Source organism: Tamandua tetradactyla, chromosome 1 (assembly GCF_023851605.1).
Source record: "Tamandua tetradactyla isolate mTamTet1 chromosome 1, mTamTet1.pri, whole genome shotgun sequence".
In the NCBI taxonomy this organism is placed as follows: domain Eukaryota; kingdom Metazoa; phylum Chordata; class Mammalia; order Pilosa; family Myrmecophagidae; genus Tamandua; species Tamandua tetradactyla.
Window position 1 is genome coordinate 35,286,110 of NC_135327.1, and position 23,564 is coordinate 35,309,673.

The 23,564-nt window shown below is 43.0% G+C and overlaps 1 long non-coding RNA gene across 2 annotated transcripts in view; it reads left to right on the plus strand.

Annotated features, from left to right (window-relative positions):
• LOC143684030 (uncharacterized) overlaps window positions 1-23,564 on the plus strand; it is a 53,889-nt gene that overhangs the window by 24,831 nt on the left and 5,494 nt on the right. For both annotated transcript variants that reach the window (XR_013175796.1, XR_013175795.1), the window contains exon 2: window positions 13,357-13,432. This is a non-coding gene — a long non-coding RNA (uncharacterized LOC143684030). The remainder of the gene's footprint in view (window positions 1-13,356; window positions 13,433-23,564) is intronic.

Sequence of the window (23,564 nt, forward strand, 5' to 3'; positions counted from 1 at the left end):
AATGCCATCTTTCACTACCTTGGTAAAATTTATTTCTAGGTATTTTATTCTTTTAAAAGCTATTATAAATGGAATTGTTTTCTTAATTTCCATTTCAGATTTTTCATTGCTGGTGTGTAAAAATCAGTCTGTGCAGGACCCAGCATTGAGGAATTTAAAAACCTTCTTGACCAAAAGGGGGAAGAGAGAAATGAGAAAATAAAAGTGCCAGTGGCTGAGAGATTTCAGAGTCGAGGGTTTATCTTGGAGGTTATTCTTATGCATTAAATAGATATCCCCTTTTTAGTTTATGGTGTATTAGAATGGCTAGAGGGAAGTGCCTGAGACTGTAGAGCTGTGTTCCAGTAGCCTTGTTTCTTCAAGATGATTGTACAATGATAAAGCTTTCCCAATGTGACTGTATGATTGTGAAAAACTTGTGTCTAATGTTCTTTTTATCCAGGGTTTGGACAGATGAGTAAAACATATGGATTAAAAATAAATCAATAATGGGGGGACAAAGGGTAAAATAAATTGGGTAGATGAAAATGCTAGTGGTCAATGAGAGGGAAGAGTAAGGGGTATGATATGAATGACTTTTTTCTTTTTTATTCTTTTTCTGGAGTGGTACAAATATTCGAAGAAATGATCATGGGGACGAATATGCAACTATGTGATGATATCGTGAGCCATTGATTGTACACTATGTATGGAATGTTTATATGTTAAGTTTTATCAATAAAAATATTTTAAAAACCAATCTTTTGATTTTTGAATGCTGTTGTCTTGTAAAACAAGAGGTTCTAATTTTGGTAAAAGCCAAGTTACCAATTTTTTCCTTTTATGGATCCTACTTTTGGTGTGAATACTAAACATTACCTGCCTCGCCCAAGATCACAATTACTTTTTAAATATGTTTTCTTCCAGACACTTTGTAGTTTTAGGTTTTACATTTGGGTTTATGGCCCATTTTGAGTTAATTTTTGTATATGTCACAAAATATGGGTCATTTCTTTTTTGCATGTGGCTGTCTAGCATCATTTGTTGAAAAGACTCTCCTTTCCCTATTGGATTACTTGGGCACCTTTTTTGAAAGTCAATTGATCTTGTATGTATGATGTACTTCTGGGCACTCTATTTCATTTCATTTATCTGTATGCTGTCCTTACGTCAATAACACACTATCTTTATTACTGTAACTCTACAGTTATGGTTATTACTGAAAATGATTTCATCGTATAGAGGAGGCTGGTTTTTAAAACTGTTCTGCTCCAGGTGTCCCATAGGCTAGAGACACCACTGAAAAAAAGAGATGAGTGAGAGACAAGTGAGAATTTTCTGTGGGGGAGATCTACAGTTAACTCCAGAGTGGGCCAAATCAGTACTGGCCTGCATCTGGGCCCTGCAGTTGTTGAGTAGGAAGTGGGGAGTTTCCCAGCCTGGGGAAGGAGGGCTGTGTTTTTCTGCATCCTATCAAGAAGCTTTGTTAGGAACAGAAACGGACTTTGCCAAGACTGGACTTGGTGCTGGGGAAGGCTCTGGGAGAGGTGTAGGCATCTGTAAGACAGAGCAGGCTGGAATTTTAAAATTTTTTTCATATAGATTGCTTTTTATTAGTTAATAACATATACTCTTCTAATGTCAACCTGTTTTCTATTCCATGCACAGTCTCTGCAATGAACAATTTTAATAGTCAAAGGCTATTAAACACAATAGCATAATTTACAATAAGTTTTTTAAAAACTTTTTTACTGTATAATATAACATGCATACAAAGCAAAGAAAGAAAAAGGCAATAGTTTTCAAAGCAGTCTTCAACAAGTAGTTTCAGGATAGATCCCACAGTCTGTCAGGGGCTACCATACCATCATCTCAGATTTTTCCTTCTGGCTGCTCCCAAACATTGGAGGCTAGAAGGAATATATATATATATTTTATCATCATCTTTTTTTCTGTGAAAAATAACGTATATACAAAAAGCAATAAATTCCAAAGAACAGTGCAACAATTAGTTGTAGAACAGATTTCAGAGTTTGGTGTAGGTTACAATTCCACAATTTTAGGTTTTTACTCTTAGCTGTTGTAAGATACTGGAGACTAAAAGAAATATCAATATAATGATTCAGTAATCATACTCATTTGTTAAACCCTACCTTCTCTGTATAACTCTACTATCACCTTTGATCTTTCTCCCACTCTTTAGGGGCATTTGGGCTATGCCTATTCTACATTTTTCATGTTGGAAGGGCTTTCAATAATAAGGAGTCAGGAGATGAAACTATTTGATGTTCTGGAGAGGCTGGCCCCTCTAGGTTTCAGGACTTATCTGGTCCAGGGACCCATCTGGAGGTTGCAAGTTTCTGGAAAGCTACCCTAGTGCATGGAACCTTTGTAGAATCTTACATATTGCTCTAAGTGTTCTTTAGGATTGGCTGGAATGGTTTTGGTTGGGGTTTGGCAAGTTATGATAGGTAGCAATGTCTAACTGAAGTTTGCAGGAGACTCTGAAGTAAACTTTCGACTCTATTTGAACTCTCTCAGTCACTGATACCTTATTTGTTATACTTCTTTTCTCCCCTTTGGTCATGATGGAATTGTTGGTTCCAAGGTGCCAGAGCCAGACTCATCCCTGGGAATCATCTCCCACACCACCAGGGAGACTTTCACCTCTGGATGTCACGTCCCATGTAGTGGGAAGGGCAATGATTGCACTTGAAGAGTTGGGTTTAGAGAGAGTGAAGCCACATCTGAACAACAAAAGAGGTTCCCCAGAGGTGACTCTTAGGCATGTCTATAGATAGTTTAAACTTCTCTGCTACTTACACAAGCTTCACAAGAGCAAACCTCAAGATCAATGGCTTGGTTTATTGATTTGGGTGTACTGAATGTTTGACACAGTATCAGTGGTTTCCCTGGTGGTAAAGTTTAATATTTCATACTTTTTCTCCCATCAGGCTGGAGTTTTTATCTATGCAATGCTCCTTGCCATGAAATCAATGGAAGATTAAGGTTTTGATGGCCTGTGAGGCAAGGGCTCCTCCTTCACCTGTTCACAGAATGAGCTCTTCTTATTCTTGGGCTTTGTTGGCTGAGTCCAAGACACTGGGCTGAAGCAGAGGACAGTAAATCAATAGTTCATCTTGCAAAAACCTTGTGTAATTAGCTTGAGTGTTGCAGAGAGGAGGGAGATCCTTTCTGGGCTGCTGATGGGCTTGACTTGAATGACAACTCAGAGGAACAACTTTCAGTTTTCTTCGAGCCATTTGTATTGACCCAGAGCTTCCTGGGCAGGCATAGTGCTTGGTGACCTCTGGGCTGCTCAGTACGTCAGTGAAGCACAGAGCAAGGGACCTTGCTTTGGTGGCCTATCAGAAGCAGTCACCTTTGCTCCTGATTTGCTTTGTTTGCTGACTTCTCTGCAACGTTGACCCCAATGCCTGTATTGGGAAAATAACTCAGCACCACCCTGTGAATGAGCTGTGAGCTTTCTCCAGCAGAACTGTTGTAGCTCTGGTTGGTTGGCAGTGAGGGCTTCTTATCTACCACTAGGAGCTCAAGGCTGGGCTGAACAATGACCACATTCTTGATTTTAAACCAACATGTAGGTTACATGTAGAGAAGTTCTCTTAGTAAAGCTCATGGCCAGAGTCCATTTATATTCAAGTATTCCCAGTTTTATATAAACACAAAAAAAGAGAAAGGTAGTAAGTGACCCATGATAGTAAAGGTAATTGCCATAAAAAATGAGAGGCTGAGCTGGATGGCCAGAGAAAGTGGCAAAGGAACAAAGCCACTGAGATGTTTCATGGCAGCTCACGAGCCAGATATGGTGCATGTGTATTTGTTGTCTTGTTTATTTGTCAGCAGAGTATTAACTTAGTTCATTTTTAACCTTTAGTTAGTTGTCAGACATTTAAACTCTGAGAGGTATCAATCAGAAAGCTGGTTTTCCTTTCCTGGCATGGCTCTTTACAGGTGCCTGCTGGGCCAGGGGGCCTTGGAGTCTCTGACCCCAAGATAGAGCTTGAGCTTTGGGCCTCTGGGATGGACAGAGACTATTTTGGGATATCTGGTGTTTCATAGTCTCAGGTTGGGGAAGAACTTTCAAAGCAAGATATTGAAAGCAGAAGCTATAAAGGAAGAGAGAGATGTGACTTGTAAATATTTAAATCTTTGCACATCAAAAGCACCTTAAATGAAATCGAAAGGAAAAGGGCAAAATTGGGAAAATGTTTGCAATGAATGACATATAATTAGCTGCACTGTGACTCTGGATTGCTCCAGACAGTCGTGGTTTGTTGAACTGGCATAAATGCTCATAGCAACACTTTTCCTCTCCAAAGTGTCCTCATTTGGACAATAAATTATATGGTTATCTTACAAATGGTTAATATCCTTAGTATACAAAAGGTGTATTTGCATGTTAAAAAGAAAACAGATGAACATCCTGACAGAAAAATGGAGTAAAGCCACAAACAGATAATTTACAAATGTAGATCAAAACACCAGGCCAATAAATATTTACTGTCAATAAAAAATGAAGGTGACAATAGTGAAGTATTTTTGCTTAACGATGGAAAGCTTTATAAACAAATATGAACACGCAGCATTGCACAGGTGTGGGAACAAAGACACTTCTCACCCTCCTGGTTGTAAAATAACTTGGAAGACTGTTTTTGGAAGGCAAGTTTACCACCTCTATAAGAAGTTTTCTATGTCTAGAAATGTATATGTAGGAAAGATTTTAGAATAAGCAAAATGATTTGGCTTTTACAATGGTCTATTGCAGCCTTGTTTATAGAACATTCGAAATAAGTTAAGTGGCCACAAAGGAGGAGCTAGTTAAGTTGCTGTTAGAGGATGGTTATTAATTCCTACTGAGTACTTTATGTAAATTATTCTCTCTAATCCCCACAACCACCTTATACAGTTGCTATTATCATTGTTCCCATTTTACAGATGAGGAAACTGAGGTCCAAAGAGATGCAGGGACTTCAGCTTGTAAGAAGCAGAGTGGGTATCTGAATATAGGCAGTGAGGCCCCAAGCCTGTGAATTTAAGTTTAACCAGTACAGAAACCACCTCTTCCCAGACAGCCACTGAGTAGGATGGCTGTGCCATCAAAAATGGAAGGAAAAATACTTAATGGCTTGGAAACACATGCATGAAACATTGAGTAAAAAAAACTTACAAACGGGTACATATAGCATTGGTTTATTTTTATAAAAAGATGTGCTGGTATGTTCACACTTTGGTGATATGATGTGCCTTTTCCTTCTCTTCTTTCAACCAACTCCTCCCCTTAATCCCAGTTCTGGCCCCCAGGGACCCCTCAGGGGGCCTTTTCAGCAGACACTGTGGATGCCCACTCAAAGCCGCCCCCAGCTTTATTGGTTGCAGTGAACCCTGTGATAAGTACTGAAAAAAACTTTCATCAAAAAAATGCATGAATGGGAGAGCATTGCTTTCTGGTCTTTTCAGGGGAGCAGGCAGTCTGGGCGATAAGAATTCTGTCGGAGAGTCCCCGGGTAGCTCCCTGGGGCACTGCAGATGCAGAATGTGCCGCTGATGGGATGTGTGTGTGGCTGGGAGAGGGCTTCAGAGCAAAATGCTGAAGTAAAGGGGTCCTGAGCTTCTCCCTAGATTTGCAGGGGGTACCTTACCACTGCAGTTGATTTCTGATCTAGTCCTGTGGGCGGCAGGCCCCATTCAGGATTTGGGGCCAGAACTACAGAGATGATGTTCATTACTATTAATGTAATAAAATGAAGGTGACTTCTTAAAAATTTATCTTTAGGTATTTAATATCCCAGAATGCTCAGAACCAACTCCCCTCTGCTCTCCTTGGTGGAGTAAGAGTGAGACTCTGGGCAGGACTTCCATGTCTCCCAAGGACAAGCTGACTGTAGGGAGGAGGAAGCCAGGGCCATGGGGTCTGAGCTGAGTTCAGAAGGGTCTGATGAGGAGGACATGTCTACTTTTGGTCCATCCATCTATGTGGGGGCCCTTGGAGCCAATGGAGAGTCCCCAAGAACACAGCTCTGGTGTCCGGCAGAGATCAGAGATCTTCCAGCTTTGTGCACAGGGGCTGGGCTTCAGGAGAATGCCTGGTGGCCTGTGGGTGGGCATCAGGCTGGGTCAGGGACAAGGGGACTTGCCCCTGCCCATGGGGGCGTGTCTGGCCGAGAGGGCCCACGTGGCCTGGCTCCTCTCCACCAGACACTCCTGTGGCAGGAAGGTGCAGCGCCTGCACTTTGTGTGGGTGCTGGGGAGGCTGTGTGTGCTGGCGCCTTTGTGTGGTGGGCAGAGCTCAGAGGTGACAGGCAGTCCCATTGTCCATGACCTTTTTGTCTTGTCAGCAGTATGCACTTCAGGGTGCCCTCCAGGTCATCCCTGGGCCTCCACCACTGCTCCCCATTTGGTTCACATGCAGGAGTTGCTTACACAGCTCCAGACACCGCTGATGTTTAACAGTCTTCCTGAGGATTCCCAGAGTAGCATTTGGATGCGATTATGACCAGTGGGAGAGAAATTTGCTGGGGGGAACATCACTGGCAAAACTGCTGAGGCTCAGAATAGATAGGAGAGTTAGAATGACCTTGCTGTCTGCAGCCACGTGGCAGCTGAAGGGGAGGGAGCCTCAGCTCAGGAAGGGGAGAGCCCAGGGCATCTTGGGGAGGGCTGGGGGCTGGAGCAGCTGAGCTGAGCTGAGCTGATGGAGTCAGGCTTGCCCCTTTCCCCTCCCTTGGAGCTGTGGGAAAATCTCTCATCTTATAGCAAATGTGTCACGACTGAATCCGTGGTTGTCAATGATTGAGACACTTAGTCATAGAAGTAGATTTCTTTTAGCCACATGCTGTTCTGGGATCTGGGGATAAAGCAGTGAACAAGGCAAAATTCCCTGCCCATGTCTCCATCCCTGTGCTTAAAAAAGACTTTAGGAATGTCTCTCCTCATGGATGGAGTGATTATTTGCTGTCAGGTGTCCACATTTATTATTATTTTTATTTATCTAGCTTTACTTTGCTTAAAATACACTTGTCTTGAGTTTCAATTGCATGGAATTGAGTTGTATATCTCTGTAGCCATCATCCAAACCAGCTCTAGAAAATTTTTGTCATTCCAGAAGGCTCCCTCATGCCCCCAGGTGCCCCCTGTTCTGGTTTATTTCATTGTATGCTAATTTCACCTGTTCTGGAGCTTCATATACTGTTGGGTGCTCATTCCTGACTGGCCTGGGTTATCCTCCACCCTCTAATGCAGCATCCAGTGCACAAAATGACTAACACTTGCTTATGTATGTTAGTGGCCATTCAGGTTGTTTCTGGCTTTTGATGATGATGAACAGGTCCCTGTGAACAGCTGTGTAAGTCTTTATAGACATATGTTCTCATTTCTCTTGAGCAAATACCTAGCTGTGGAGTTTTCAATCTCAGAAGAGGCGTAGAAGGTGCCACACAGCTTCCAAAGGGCTTGGCCACACACACTCACACTCAAAGTTCCACAGGTTCTGGTCTTGGCCAGTCCTTGATGAAGTCACATTTTATTTTTTTGCCGTCCTTGTGGGTGAGAAGTGGTATCTCATTATGGTTTAAGTTTGCATTTTCCTCATCACTAAGGACACGGGGTATATGTGTATTTCTATGTACTCTCTTGTGAAGTGTCTGTTCACATTGGGGTTTTTTTTTTACTCTTTTGTAATTGTGAAAAATAATATATATACAAAAAAAGCAATAAATTTCAAAGTACAGTGTAACAATTAGCTGTAGAACGATTTCAGAGTTTGGTATGGGTTACAATTCCTCAATTTTAAGTTTTTCCATCTAGCTGTTCCAAAACACTGGAGACTAAAAGAAATATCAGTATAATGATTCAGCAGTCATACTAATTTGTTAAGTCCTATCTTCTCTGTTATAACTCCACCTTCTCTTTGATCTTTCTCCCAATGTTTTAGGGGTATTTGGGGTATGCCCATTCTAAATGTTTCATGTTGGAGAGGCTGTTGCTAATATGGCACTAGTTGTTATTATGTAGAGGCTGGCCCCTCTAGGTTTCAGGACTTATCTGGCCTAAGACTTATCTGGAGGTTGTAGGTTTCCCGAAAGTAACCATAGTGCATGGAACCTTTGTAGAATCTCAGATAAAGCCCTAGGTATTCTTTAGAGTTGGCAGGAATGGTTTCAGTTGAGATTAGGCAAACACGGTAAGTAGCAATATCTAGCTGAAGCTTGCATAAGAGTAACTTCCAGAGCAGCCTCTCGACTTTATTTGAACTCTCTTAGAGTGGGATTACATGTTAAAGTATCTTCTAAAAGTAAGATCAATTCCCCATTTTCTGGGATGTTATAAGAGGGTATCTATCCAACAATAAGAGGATGGATTAGTTGATTTCAGTTAGGATGACTCTGACTGTAAGTAACTTAACATGCTAACTCAAATTGACTTGCAAAGGATGGAACTTTATTATCTCATGCAATAAGAAGCCAGTAGTTCAATTCTAGAAATCCCCATTAAACTACTGAGTTTCCCCCTGCTTTTCTGGTTACCTCAAATTACACTGTCTTAATTTTTCTCAAGGTAAAACAAAGGAAAATCCACTGAGTCATTTTTAAGGACTATGATGATGTTAACTATGCATGACGTGTGGTTCAGTGTGTCATCTGGGAGCCAGGTTCCCCTAACCCGCCATATGGATGCCTGGACTGTACCTCGGGCAGCCCCTTTCCCAGTTCTTGACATCTGCAGTCATCATATCCACATGGGGCACTATCCAAAGGAAGGATGCTCTTTCCTGGTGTTTCCATTTTAAGAGCAAGGGGCCACTTCTTAGATTCCCAGCAGCCTTTCTCTTATGTCTCATTGATTAGGAATAGGAATAATACCTTACCTTCAAACAATCACATGGTTGGCATGGTGCAATCAAAATTTTCCACTATAGCTGAGGAAAGAGCACATGGACGAGGCATGGGTCCAAAGAGTCATGACCATACCAATATGGTCATGGAGATGTGGTAGTTAGATTCAGGTGTCAACTTGGCCAGGTGAGGGTGCCTAATTCTGTTGCTGTGGCCATGAGCCAATGGTATGTGAACCTCATCTGTTGCTCATTACATCTGCGGTCAGCTAGGAGGCCTGCCTGCTGCAATGAATGATGCTTGACTTAATTGGCTGGCGCTTAAATGAGAGAGGTCAACATAGCACAGTCCAAGCAGCTCAGCACACCTCATCTCGGCACTTGAAATTCAGCCCAGGCCTTTGGAAATGCAGAAAGAAATCACCCTGGGGAAAGTTGTTGGAACCCAGAGGCCTGGAGAGAAGGCCAGCAGAGATCACCCTGTGCCTTCCCACATAAGAAAGAACCTCTATTGAAAGTTAGCTGCCTTTCCTCTGAAGAACTAACAATATAAATCCCCTTTTATTAAAAGCCATTCTGTCTCTGGTGTGTAGCATTCTGGCAGCTAGTAAACTAGAACAGGAGAAGTGTGTTTCAAAACAGAGCCCACCTTGGTAACTTTTCTAGTTGCTTGCAGGCCTAAGGGGCTCTGATTAATGTGTACCTGTTGGCCTTTTTTTCTTAAACTTTTAATTTTGAAATAATTTTAAACTTATAGAATATTGCAAACAAAAATAATGCAAAACCCATACAGTGAATTCTAACATATCCCACCCCAAGATACCCAGACCTACCAATTTTAATATTTTGTCACATTTGTTGTGTCATTCTCCCTCCCTCCCTCCCACTCTCCCTTTAGCCCCCTCCCCCCATGATCTACTGCTGCCAATTTGCAGTACTGGAGTAAGGCTTGTAGTCTCGCTGTGACCAATATGACTTGCCCGTATTTTAATGAGCCCAACTGGACAGTAGGGATGTGACAACCACGATAAAACCACCCATCAGGTAACGGTCAAGGCCATCTTTCTCACCCTGGAAAATCACTCCGGGAACATTTCACTCCCATCATTAAAAAAAAACAAAAACAAAAACAGGACAGTGTAATTGGAGGGAACAAGAAAAGCAAGAAATGATGCAGCAGTTTAATGGGAATTTCTGGAAAAGAAAACCAGAAGTCTACAGGCCAGGTTGGAATCAGGAGATGCCATGATCTATTTCAGGAAGAAGAGTCTGGTAGCAGTGAAAGAGGGAGAGTGAAGTGCCTGCCCAGGTGTGCCTGGGTTCCTTCCTTATCCTGGGGATGACGGCAGCTTTGTCTGACCATATGAAATTGTAAACACCCTACAGTTTTTGATTGATAGGAAACAGCTTACTGCCATTTAGTTTTATTTCTGCACCCGTAGGAGAGTGGGGAAAAAACAAGCCTGGTAGAAGAGGGATTTGCACTGGCTTATTGGTCTCTATAAAATTCACTTACTTTTTGTCTGCAGGGAGTTTGGATTCTTTTCAGACTAGTGTGTTTACCTTGAGCAAACAGTGAGGAAATACTTCTGTCAGTAGTCCCAGGGAAATGGCCATGCCGTAGGCCCTGTGGACATGGAAGGCTCTGGATGATCCGCACAGGCGTCTCCTGAAGATGTCAGCCAGGGCAGCCCCCTCCAAGGACTCAGCAGCCATTTCCATGTGTGTGTAAATGTGGGTTTATATGTGTATGTGTGTGTCTGTGTGCATGTGTATGCATGTACAGGTTTACGTGTATGTGTGTGTATCTCTCTGTGTTTGTCTCTGTGTGTGTGCTTGCGTATATGTGCAACCATCCATGTGTGCGTGTGTGTGTGTGTGTGTGTGTGTGTGTGTGTGTGTAAAATCCTGGTACATTTATCAGTTCTCCTTTTTCGCACCTCTTCTCAAGGTTGGGTGGGCCTGGTAAGGGCCTGCACAGATGGTTTCTATCCAATTTAGCTCATTTCATTTATTTAGTTATTGTTCAGTGGAAAGAAAATAGCTGCCCATGAGGTCTTGATTGGAGATGAGAACGTAGAACTGTCAATTATTTATTCTGGTTGAGAGAAGGGTTATTGTGTGGAGGGTGTCTGAAGGACCTGCAGGAACTTCACTCTTTGGTATGTGTTGGATGGTGTCTCTGGAAGTCAGAATTTTCATTTGTGGGCCACATTTCCTGGAATTGTGCAGATAAGTATCCTCTCAACTGTGCTTTTGTGCTTTGGCACCCGGCTATGCTTACACTAAGGGAAGTTAAGGGAGTAACCCTAGAAACCCACGCCTGCATTTGCACTAGGGATGCTATTTAAACCATAATACTCAGCACCCATTTATATGAAACACAAAGCAAACTGTTTTCTAGCTCTGTGGGTTGGGTTTTCCAAGGAGCTGGCATGTTCTGCTTCTGGACAGAGTTAATTTTGTAACTGATCATATTTCCTTTTTTGCTTTGTCTACCAAGAAGCTCAGAGTAGAATTCATGTATCAATTTAGAAACTGGGTTGTATATTACAGCATGGACTTCAAACTTGCCCTCACACTTGATTTTCTATGCTAATCTAAATCCTCCATGATCTTGCTTTTTAAAGCATTTATTTACACTTTTTCATTTATACAAACTAGTAAGCTTTATCGAATCCTTGGTGGAACACGTTGGCAAAAATAATAAACAGAGATTCTGTGGCATTTGCTCACTGTCCAGTAGGCTTCAGATGTCTGGACGGGAGAGGGGTGGGGATGACAGTCTTGAGGATGGGCTGGGGAGCTCACCCGTGGGAGAGGACCTGATCTGGAGTGTGGTTGAGTACTCTGGTGATCACACATGGGCACCCTGTATCTGTTGAGAGGAGAAACTGACTGTGAATGTTAGGTTCTAGAGCTAGGAGCACCTAGAACGGCCTCCAGTCATTCACTGGTTTGTGACTTGGAGTTAACCTCTCTGACCCTCAGTTTCTTCCTCTGCCAAATGGGATTATTAACAGTCTTCCCTCAGGGATGTTAGTTGGGAACTGAGCAGAGTGTCTGGCATCAAGGGCTGTTGCTGTTATTACTGTTGCAACTGGAAAACCCAGAAATTAGGTGCCAATGGGAAAGGGTGATGCTAGGAAAGAGAGCTGGGTGTTGAGTTTAGAGTAGGTGCTCCTTAGTTCCCTGGTGTGGTAATCAGAATTCTCTAGTGCCCTCCACCCCAATCCCAAGACTGGGAATTAAGATGCCATTAATCCTGCATTATGTAATATTACTCGGCAAAAGTGATTTTGCAGATGCACGTGTACCCAAGCTTCCTAACCTGTGACTTTAAGATCAGAAAATGCTCGGCCTGGGTCTAACCTGACCACAGGAGCCCTTTAGAAGCAGGTCTTCTCTGGCAGGTGGCAGGAGGAGAAGCTAGAGAGACTGGACGGGATTCCTCTCCAGGGAGGTTCCCCACTGTTGGCTTTGTCAGGGAAGGGGTCACGCGTCAAGGACCCTGAGCAGCCTCTAGGAGCTGAGAATGGTCCCCCATTCAGCCAGAAAGTCAACAGGATGCCTCAGGGAACTGAATTTTGCTGACCACCTGCATCTGCCTGGAGTGGATTCTTTCCAGCCTCTCTGGGTGGGATCACAGCCTGACAATCTCCTTGATTTCGGCCTGTGAGACCCTAAGCAGAGGACCCAGTCAGGCCCCCCACAGACATGTGACCTGTAGGCTGTGGGGTAATCAGTGAGCGCTGTCTTAAGCTGCAAAGTTTGTGGCAACTTGTTACGAAGCTGTAGCTGATGCACTGGGTCACCTTCACAGGTGACTGTCCCTGTGGGCATGATGAGGTGCACCTACGGGCTGGCTGCCTTCCTGCCTCTGGAGGACAGCTGGAGTCTCCCCCACTGTGGGCGAGTGACTCAGGGTGTCCCTGCCGCTACAGGGATGCTGTGTGTGGCGACTCAGGCCTGGGGCTCTCTGATGCAGACACAGGTCTGTTTCAGAATGCGGAGAAACACATGGTGATGCGGCTGTGCAGTGTATCACAGAAAGGCCAGCATCTCTGGCTGTTCTGAATCCCGGCTCCTGCCTCTCCATGGAGGCTGTGGCCGCTAAGCAGGATGAAGGCGGCGCCCCACTCCAAGATAGAAAAGATCCATCGGATATGTCCGCAGTTCAACTTCCACTTTGATGAGTGAGTCCCCTTCGGATCAAACTGCTGCTGAAAGCGGAGACTATAAACCTAATAGGAATTCGGTTTGCTTCACGAGTTGAGATAATTGCACTTTGAAAAATGTCTTCAGCAAAACATTAATTTTGACCTTCATGTAAGGTGCGACACAAGTGTGATTTTAAAATGGATATTCATGCACGATGCAGTTTCCATTATCAGCTTATCAGATTCTCTGAATTGCTACAGCAGCCGAAAGTTAAGGTGTTGAAAATAAACAATCACTTATTTTTATGCTTTTGCAGCTACATGTTATGGTGATTGAACTACGTTTTCTTTTTTCTCCTTCAGAAACCTCAAGAACAAAGGACCCGGGAGGATCCTTCTCGCGGTGTTGGGTCCTGCCTGCCACGCGGAGCCACTGATGGTGAGGGGGGGGGTGGTAGTTAGAAATGAAAAGCTGGGGAAACATGCAGACATCTCCTTCCTCTGCCCCGACCCTGCCCACCCTGGGCTGTTATTTCTTGGTGGGATTCATGGTAGGCGGTGAAAACTCTTTCTTTTTTTTTTTTTTTTTTTTATGTCTACAAAAGACTAACTTTAGATGGAAAGACATAAATAGGTTTTGTTTGCTAGCTGCCAGAATGCGATATACCAAAAAAGGAATGACTTTTAAAATGGGGAATTTAGTAAGTTGCAAGTTAACAGTTTTAAGGTTGTGGAAATCTCCCAAACAAAGCAAGTCTATAGAAATGCCCAATCTAAGGCATCCAAAAAAAGATATCTTAATTCAAGAAGGCTGATGAAGTTCAGGGTTTCTCTCTCAAGTGAAAAGGCACATGGCAAACACAGTCAGGGCTTCTCTCTCAGTGTCATCTGCTAGCTTCCTCTCCATCTTCCCAGGAGGCATTTTCCTTCTTCATGTCTAAAGGTCACTGGCTGGTGGACTTTCTGCTTTGTGGTTCTGGGCGTTTTCTGTTGTGGCTTGCTTGTGGCTCTGTCATTCTTCTCTGCTCTCTCCGAATCTCCTGCTTTTTCCAAAATGTTTATGCTTTTATAAGATTCCAGTAAAGTAATTAAGAGCCACCTGGAATGGGCGGAGACACATCTCCACCTAATCCAGTTTAACACCCACTTTTGAGTGAGTCACACCTCCATGGAGATAATCTAATTAAAGTTTCCAACATTCAGTACTGAATAGGGATTAGAAGAAACTGCTGCCTTTACAAAATGGAATTAGGATTAAAACATGGCTTTTCTAGGGTACATAAACCTTTTCAAACTGGCATATAAATCCTTATCAGCAATTACTTTAAATGTAAATGGATTAAATGTAAATGACAGAGATTGGTAGAACTGATTAAAACTAAGACATGATCCAATGATTTGATGTCTACAAAAGATTCACTTTAGATGGAAAGACACAAATAGGTTGAAAGTGAAAGTACAGAAAAAATTGGGGGCAAATAGTAAGAAAAAGACAGATACGTTAGCTCTATTAATATCAGTCAAATGGACTTTAAGACAAAAATTATCTAGAAGCAAAGGACATTATATATTGATAAAACAATCAATCCAATAAGAAGATATAACAATTATAAATATAAGTGCACCAACATAGTCCCAAAATATATGATACAAAAATTTGAGAGAATTGAAGGAAGAAATAGGTAGTTCTATAACAATGGCTGGAGACTCCAACACTCCACTTTCAATAATGAAAAGAAAACTTGAAAACTCTTTCTTACATCCTTTGTTTTAAGATCCTTTGTGAAAAATATTTTAAAAACACATGTTAAAGTTGAAATGTGCACTCTAGCTGGGAGGACTGCCTACCTTCCCAGAAGCAGGGGTACTTTGATAAAGATGTCTAGGTCCCAGGAAGCTCCTCTCAGTCCCTAGCTAGGTCCCAGAGGACCCAACGGGGCCTGGTCATGTAAACTAATTGGAATTTGGCCACTATTGTGTAAAAATATCATAAAAACTATATGCCAGTGGTTAGAAGAGTAGGAGAAGAAAGGAAGAGAAAGAGGAGAATCTTATGAGAAAGAGAGAACATCTCATCAGAATCTTATCTGGGAAAAGATGCTTTGCTGTGGATTTTAACTAATTAGACTTAATGCTGTCTCCAAGACTGCTGTGGGTTTTTACTAATGAGAATGCTGCTTCCAAGACTTCCCAGCATTTCTCTTCAGGTGTAGGTGCCATCTTTACCTGGTACTGTAACTATGCCTTATTTTTGAAAGCTCTTTTAATTACTTTCCTAATAAAATCTGTTTTTATATTAAAAAAACACATGTTGAAGGACTAATATATATATATATGAATATTACGTGTATATGTTAATATATGTATATAATCTATGAGCATATGTATATGCTTATATATTCACTTGGTTTGGTATTAAAAATATTTAAAAATACAGTAAAAATTTTCCACCCCTCTCTGTTCCCCAATGTCTAGTTCCTTCTCTCCTAGGTAGCACCTATTATTAATTTTTTGAAAAACCTCCTAGGTTTTCTTTACATATCAATGAGCAAATAAAACAATACCATTCTCGTTTTAATTCCCCACTTTTTAAAAAGATAACAACAGATAACAATATGCACCCTTTTCTGCTTGTTGGTTTTTCATTTAAGCATCCTTCCAGGTCTTCTGGAAGATCTCTTCACCTTAGTGGAAATTGGAAGAACTCGGGGAGTATTGTCACAGAAAAACTCCACCATGAATCCTCCCACGGCGTCCAGACCTTTTCATAGTGATGTAACATTCCAGTGAGTGGACGCATGTCCTTTTTCACGTTGTTACTTATTGATAGATTTTTGAGTTGTATCCGATATTTTGCAATTCCAAATTGTAATAAAAATGTAAAGAATAACCTTGAACATTCTGCATTGGTGCAAATATATCTGTATCTATCATTATGCACAATTCCAAGAAACAGATGTGCTTGTTGGAAGGGGTCAAAGTCATCTTTTTAATAGATACTGCCACATTTTCTTCTGTAGGGTTGTACTGGTTTACCCTTTTACCAGCAAGCCATGAGCATGGGTGCCTTTTCTACATAATCACACCTATAGAGGGTATTATCAAACTTGTGGATTTTGGTCATTTTGATAAATGTGAAATGATTTCTCAGTGTGGAGTTAATTTGCACTTTTGTTCTTATTAGCAAGATTGAGTTTCTTTTCCTACACTTAAGAACTATTGTGTTTCTTTGCAGAAATCCATATTTTTCCATGCAACATTATTTTATATTTGTGAGTCAAGATTATCATTTTTTTTGAGTCTTTCTACTCCAAGATTATAAAGGAATTCTTCTACATTTTCTTCCCATACTTTAACAGTGTTAAGTGTTACATTTAAATCTCTGGTCCATTTGGAATTTATCCTGGAGTAAATGAATTTATCTCAGAATAAAATAGGGATCCCTTTTTTTTTTATCAGAGAATTACCCTGGTGGTCTCAACGGTGCTTACTGAATGCCCATCTTTTTACTGAAGGAGTCAGCACCGTTGTCTGAGCTTTTCTACATTTTTTTATGGATTCTGAATAATAGTTTATTTAGTGACTGCTCAGCATTTCCCACATGTCAATGCTCCTTTCCTTTATTTGAGGCCCACACTTAGATTTTCACCTGACAGATCCCAGTTCAAGCTCTTAGATTTGTGGGATTATATGCTCTGGTGGGGGCCCAAGCCCCTGAAGAACCAGGCGAGCAGCCCTGAAGCTCTGAGCCCACGTCTGCTGCGGGACCCCTGGAGAGCGGCCCTCCCCAGGCAGCCAGTGACCTTCTGGCCCCAAGGGTGTTTCCAAATCTGAGATCCTTCTGCTGACTGCCTGCATTTGTTCAAAACATTTTCCCTTCCACCTGTAAGAGGATTCTTATATCACTTCCTAATCTCACTTAAGTGAGTAAGGAAGGAGCCCTGGCCAGATGCTGCCCTTGCAGAAGTTTTGGTGCGAGCTGGATACTGGGTCTTATCCAAAACAGTTGAGGCTTCCATTGGCACATGTCTGCTATTAAGACTTTAATTCATTGATTGTCTATCCTAGGATTTCTTTTTCTTCAGAGAAGACTCTTATTTTTTTTGCTAAATGCTGTGGATTACTTAAAGGTGCTCCTAAAAGGGTATAGACATACAAGGTCCACCTTCCATGGCCTGAAAATCTTCTGGAGTTCTGTCTATCAAGTGACCTCTCATTTCTGGATATGAGTATATTCGCTTTATCTCTTTCTTCCTCACTGTCATGGTTAATTTCATGTGTCAACTTGCTGAGTCATGCTGTTCAGTTGTTTGGTCATGCAAGCACTGGCCTGATTGTTACTGTGAAGATATTTGTAGATGGTTTTAAATCATTAGTCAGTTGATTGCATCCACAGTGGTTTGCATTTACAATCATCGAAGGAAATTGTCTTCAGTAATGAGAGCCTCTCCATCCATTTATTTGGAGGTCTTAAAGGGAGAGCTGAGGATTTCAGCAGTCAGAAAGAGGAATTTCTATTTCTACTTCAGCCAGCGAGCTCCTCTTGGGGAATACAACTTTATCTTCATTGGTGTTCCCAACTTCTGACTTCTGTAGGGGTTTCTACATCATCTTCATTGAGTTTCCAGTGGCCTGCCTTATGGAATTTGGACTTGCTGATCTCCCGCAGTTGTGTGAGCATTATCTTAATGTTTAAAGTTCCTGTCAGTTGTTTCTCTGGAGAACCCTGACTAACACTCTACCATGTTTTTCTTTTGATTTTTTTTTTTATTAATTAAAAAAAGAATTAACAAAACAATTAGAAATCATTCCATTCTACGTGTACCATCAGTAATTCTTAATAACATCACAGAGTTGCATATCCATCATTTCTTAGTACATTTGCATCGATTTAGAAAAAGAAATAAAAAGACAACAGAATAAGAATTAAAACATTAATAGAAAGAAAAAAAAAACAAAAAACCTATACCTCACATGCAGCTTCATTCAGTGTTTTAACATAATTGCATTACAATTGGGTAGTATTGTGCTGTCCATTTCTGAGTTTTTATATCCAGTCCCGTTGTACAGTCTGTATCCCTTCAGCTCCAATTACTACCATGTTTTTCAAAGCATTCTTTAATGATATTGCCTGAATTCTTCTATTTCCATAGTTACTTCCTTAAGGTCCATCTTCTATTAAATCTTTTAAGGCCAGATGTGGTTGAGGGATGAGAATGACTCCTTTTAAGTCCCTATGTCAGGACTCTTTTCTGAGAACCCCCTCTTTTAATGATCATGGATTTCCAAAACAGAGGAATGTACCACAACACGTGGGAATAAACTCTGTCTCATGTGGTGGGCTATCCTGTGGACACCTGGCCTTTTGTGCAGATGGTGTTTGCATTCATGTAAGATGGGCTTGGGTGACCTGGTGTGGCATCTCTGAAAGTGTGGAGGGGGCAGAAGAGGCTGAACTGCTGCTCTGTCCTGGCCATGGTCACACTGTATCTTGGCCATTGTTCCTGCTTTACTGTTTGAGCTCCCCCAAAGAAGGGGAAGAGGTCTAGAAGAAATGAAAAAAAAAGAATAGCCCATGAACCATAGCAAGGGGTTTTGTGTGAGCAATGTTTAGAAACCTCTTTGCTCTCATCTCTAAAGTAGTGTTAAACCAAGTTACGGCAGGGTAGCAACAGCCACCCCTTACCTAGGGTTAACACTGGAGTCCATGCACAAAGCCAAAGTCAGCTATTAAATGCCCCAAATCACTCACAAGGTCTTGTCTGCTCATGGGCTCCCACATTGGTGCTTGTGGCCCAGTGTCAGCCTTGTGTGAGACCAGCACCCAGACTCCCCAGGCTGGCTTGGCTAGGGCTTTCTCCAGCTCTGGGACTCCACAGTTCTCCAGCCAACCACCAGAAGAGGCCACTGGTGGAAATTATGGGCCATGGTGCTCCCAAATGATTTATCTATAAATATTATCAGCACCACAGCCTCACCAGGAAAAGTGCAGAGAAGCCGAGTCTGACTAAAGGAATCATAGCATTTATGGCTCAGGTGTTCCTTAGGGTGGGAAATTCTAGAGCAGATTTTTTTTTTTTTTGGTGAAATTGGCTGCCCTGTTTACATGGCTGTTTTTCTCACACTTTCTTTTTAAACATGTGACTGACATGAATGTCAAATTTGGGTGTATAAAGTGTACAGATGATGGCGTCTATTGGGTCTCTAAGAAGTACAGTTGATTCTCATTATCAGTGGTAGTCATTCCCAGTGAAGCTGCTGGGAACGCTGATTTAGTGAAGACTAAGCCTTCCTACGGCGAGTGCAGGGCTAGGTTCCTGAGAGCCTCTGGTCACAACATTTTTATCAACTGATCAATATATAACCTTGTTTTGCGTGTGTTTCTGCTTAAAGACACTTAATCTAATATATATTTGTATTCTGTTAACATTGAACACACAGGCAACAGCACTGTATTTAACTCGTGCCTGAACAAAGCTTATCTAAAACATGAATTTTCTCCAAAATAAGGCACATCTCAGTCTTCTTGTGGTTAGGAACACTAGACAGGATTTCAGTACTTGGCTGGGAGGTCATGTTAAACTGTAAAATCACTAACAAAAAGCATAAAAAATGCAAAAAATGTGACACTAAATACATGTCCAAAGGACTGGTTATAGTGTGAGAGCTGAAACAAGAAGGCAGATTAGTACCTGGTTCAACCTCAGCTGGGAATGTGCTTGGGGGTGAGCACTCATGAACATTCTGTGAGTGTTGCCTCCAGGGTTACAAACACACTTCAAGGAGTAGGTGAATTGCAAAGATAGAATATGCAACTAGTGAGACTCTGCCTTATAGTCTATGATCCTGGGGTGCTCGCAGTTCCTGCAGCCGCCACAAGGTGCACTCTTGCTTACCTGATCCTTTGTTTTTAAAAAACCATTCAAAATATTGCTTTGCGTGTTCAGCAGAATCAGGCACAGAAGTCAGTTTCAGTCCTCAACACCTTTGGCAGCTCATTTGTTGATTTTCTTAGCTGAACTCCACCGGAGCTTGGAATCAGTGATTGCTCAAGGTGGGGAGCAAGGAGGTGACCTTTGCAAACTTCTCTCTGCATATGTTTGTTTGTTTACTTGCTTTAAGACTCCTCTGAAGATACTGGAGAAGGAAAGTGGGAAGAGAGAGGCAAAGAGAAAATTAATTTGAAAAAAGAAGCAGAACACTGCTGTCTGTGTGCTTCTCTTGCTTACGGGAAACCCACCCCAGGTAAAGAAGGGATCTACTCATACTTCCATCAACAAGTTTTCAAAGAGATGCTAGTAACCCTGTGCATATCCTGGAAAGCCTTTAAAATTCAAAGAAGCAAGAGAAGATATATTTGTACATGTTTGCTGTTTATCATGGTTAGTATATTCATATGAAGTATGTTAAATTTATGATGTAGTTGAGCCAAAGTTTTTATGTTCCATATGTACTTTGTACGGGACATTTCTCCATGTGTCATCAATATTCCTAGTACATTTGCTTTATATTTATAGGGTTTTCTATGGGGGCAGTGTACTCTGCCAGAAAGTGCACCAGGTGAGAAGGAACTGGGAGTTCCTGTGGTGCTTCTGGCTCCAGTGCCCAGTGGTAATAGCACCTTTGAGAACGTCACAGCCTTGAACTTTGTCCCTGAAGAGGGCATGAAGCTGTTTCTGACACATTCCCTTGACATTCCAAATCCAGGGACAGGGCCTTCAAGTACAGCATTGCTCTTTGAAGTTATTATAGAGCTTCAGTAAAGCTTCTCTTTACTTTTTGTCTTTTTCCACATTCTTGGTATTCAGTTAGTACTGCTGAGTAACAAACCACCCCACACTTGGGAAAGGAGCGGCCACATTACTATGCTTATGAATTCCCTTGGTTAGGAATTTGGAAAGGGCACAAGGTGTGGGTCTCAGCTGGGAGTCCTCGAAAGCTGAGGGTGGAGTCACCTGAAGGTTGGCTCCCTTTCCTATCAGGTGCCCACGGACTCAGCTTTCTCTGGGCACTGCCAATCTCACAGGGAGGTTCTCAGTGTTGCAGGCACCAGCGTCCGAGCAAGCAGGGAGGTGCCTCCCTGGCCTTGATGTCCCACATTCTGTGATACCAAGTCATCTGCCCCACGGGCTCCCTGCGCTTTTCTTCCCTGCTGCCTCTCTGCTCCTCAGGGCCACTTAGCACATTTGCCTTCTCTGACAGTCTCCCTTGAACCTGGCTCAGGGTGTTGTGGATAGGCGAGTGGCTGCCAGCTGGGATGCAATATTTTCCGCCGTGAAACGGGAACACTGGTTCCGGCTCCTGGCGCAGGGGTGAAGCCACCCAAGCCCTCAGATGGAACCAGAGCTTGGTCCAAACCCAGACCTCAAAGATCGCCTGCGACTTTTCTGTCCCAGATGGCATGCACGTTCCTTCAGGCCAGGCCCTGTATCTCAGCCTTTCTCCCCTGCTTCCCTGCAGGACTTGGCCAGCTGCTTGGAAATAATGAGCACTTTGTGAGCGGCCTCGCCCTGCGCCAGGGCCGGGGATTCCCACTGGCACTTGTTCCTGCCTCTGCCTGATACATCTGTCCTGGGTCTGTCTCCTGTCCTTCATGTCTCAGAGCAAACTCTGCGCACGTGGAGCGGCATTCCCAGCCGTCCAGTCTGCAGTAGCTGCTGTGCCCCTGTCCCCGTGGCTCTGAGCACAATGAAGACATTTTCTTCATTGCTGGTTTCTAATAGACCAGGATGTAAGCCCCATGAGAACAAGACTTTTGTCCATTTTGTTTCCTGCTGTGTCCTCAGCACATGGCTCAATAAATGAATGGAAAGGAGGAAGGAAGAGAGAAAAAATCCTACTTTGTGATGTTTCTCAGAAGCACATTGCAGGGACATACCATGGACTGGGATTTATCTCTTTTGTGCATTTTGAAAATCTCAGATATCCATTTAGCTTTATCAAAGTTAGGTAAAATCCGTTCATAATAAAAATAAAACTAGATTGATCCAGTGACCACTTAACTTTGAATGAAAACCCTTTTGGGGGTCTTGGTTGCTTTCTCGCTGTCACTGCCTCCTTAGTTTTGCCCTGAGCCTGACGTCCCCCAGGATGGAGTGGCCTGGAGCCCACAGCACTTTCTGGCTTATTGCTGGGTCACTTCAATCCTGAGACTGTGAGCTTCCTTGTGAGCCTCGCTGGGGGCTGAACCTCCTTTCTCGCTGCTCCGCTCCATGGGACTCTGATGAAGAAAGGGAGAGAATAGAATCTTCTTAATTTTGAGACTCTCCCCTGCTCAACTTGAGAAAGCATGGCTTTGAGCCTTCTTTGGTTCTCTTGGGTGTCCTTAATGGCAATTTCTAGTACTCTGGGTAGCGTCTGCAGGAGCCCCCAGCAGCAGAGGCTGCTCTGGGCTTGGCTGTCTCCAGTGAACAGCCACTTCCCCTGATCCCTCACCTCCTGTGGAGCCCCATGCCCCCTCCCCTCCAGTGGAGAACCCCACCCTTGACTCCTCCTTTCCAGGGAACACCCCCGCCCCCATGTATGGCTCTCTGCCTGGTGCTCAGGAGCCCCTCCTGGGTGCAGTTCTGCTTTTCCTGAGCATCAGGAGAAGAAAGGAGCAGTGAATGCCATTCATCGTTGGCCACCTCCTTCTTGGTAGCATCCTCTGATGTCCAAAAGTTTTAAATTTTCATGAACTCCAGTTTAGCTATGTTTTCTTTTGCAGTTTGTTCCTTTGGTGATTTCTTAAACATGGAGTCATATTTAAGAAATTGAGTGCATTTGAATTAGCAGTTCAGGCTTGGCAGCTCCCTGAGATCACTTGGGGAGCTTTAAGAAACACCAGCAGCCTGGGCTGCCCTCCCGAGATGGCTTCAGTGGATCTGGGGTGCGATCTGGACTTTGGAGTTTCCAGTATCAGGAGGGGAGGCTAATGTGAAGCCAGGGCTGGGAACCTCTGGGTTCTTGGAATTGTTAAGTGGGAGCAGGTGCTTGGGGGGTTTTGGAAGAGGACAGAAGAGAGACTATTGTTGCATGCCTCCATCACAAAACCTGCTTTTCAGTGACTGCACTCCTTTTTGGACAAGTGGTGAATTATTCATGTGATGAATTCTGTGATGGGGCAGTTTTCTTTAGCTAAATCTGAGGATGCACTTGGGGGGATGTGTTTAACTGTGTAATGTGCCAATCATTTTTATTAAATGTCTCCAGGCCCACAAGTGGGACTTCAAGTCAAGTTAAACTGCTTCACTGGTTCTGAACACACAGTGGGAGACGCAAGGCAGACAGGGAGGTGGGTTGTCCGGGATTGGCTCATTCATTTCATGTCAGGCTCACCAGGGTAGACATGGCCAGTGCCTGCGCAGGCCCTGGGGAGATGAGGCCCTGGCGTGGAGGGTCTGGCCACCAGGGACCTGGCTTGCCTGAGGTATAGGGGATACGAGCCCCCAGGTGAGCTGGGCGCTGGGCCCGGCCAGGCGGCTTTGCCTTCCTTTAGGCCTTAGTTTCCACAGCTTTCTCTGCCTTACGACTCGGCGCTTTTCTCTTTGGGTTGTGCACAAGTGTCAATTATTCTTTTTCCCTTTTCTCTC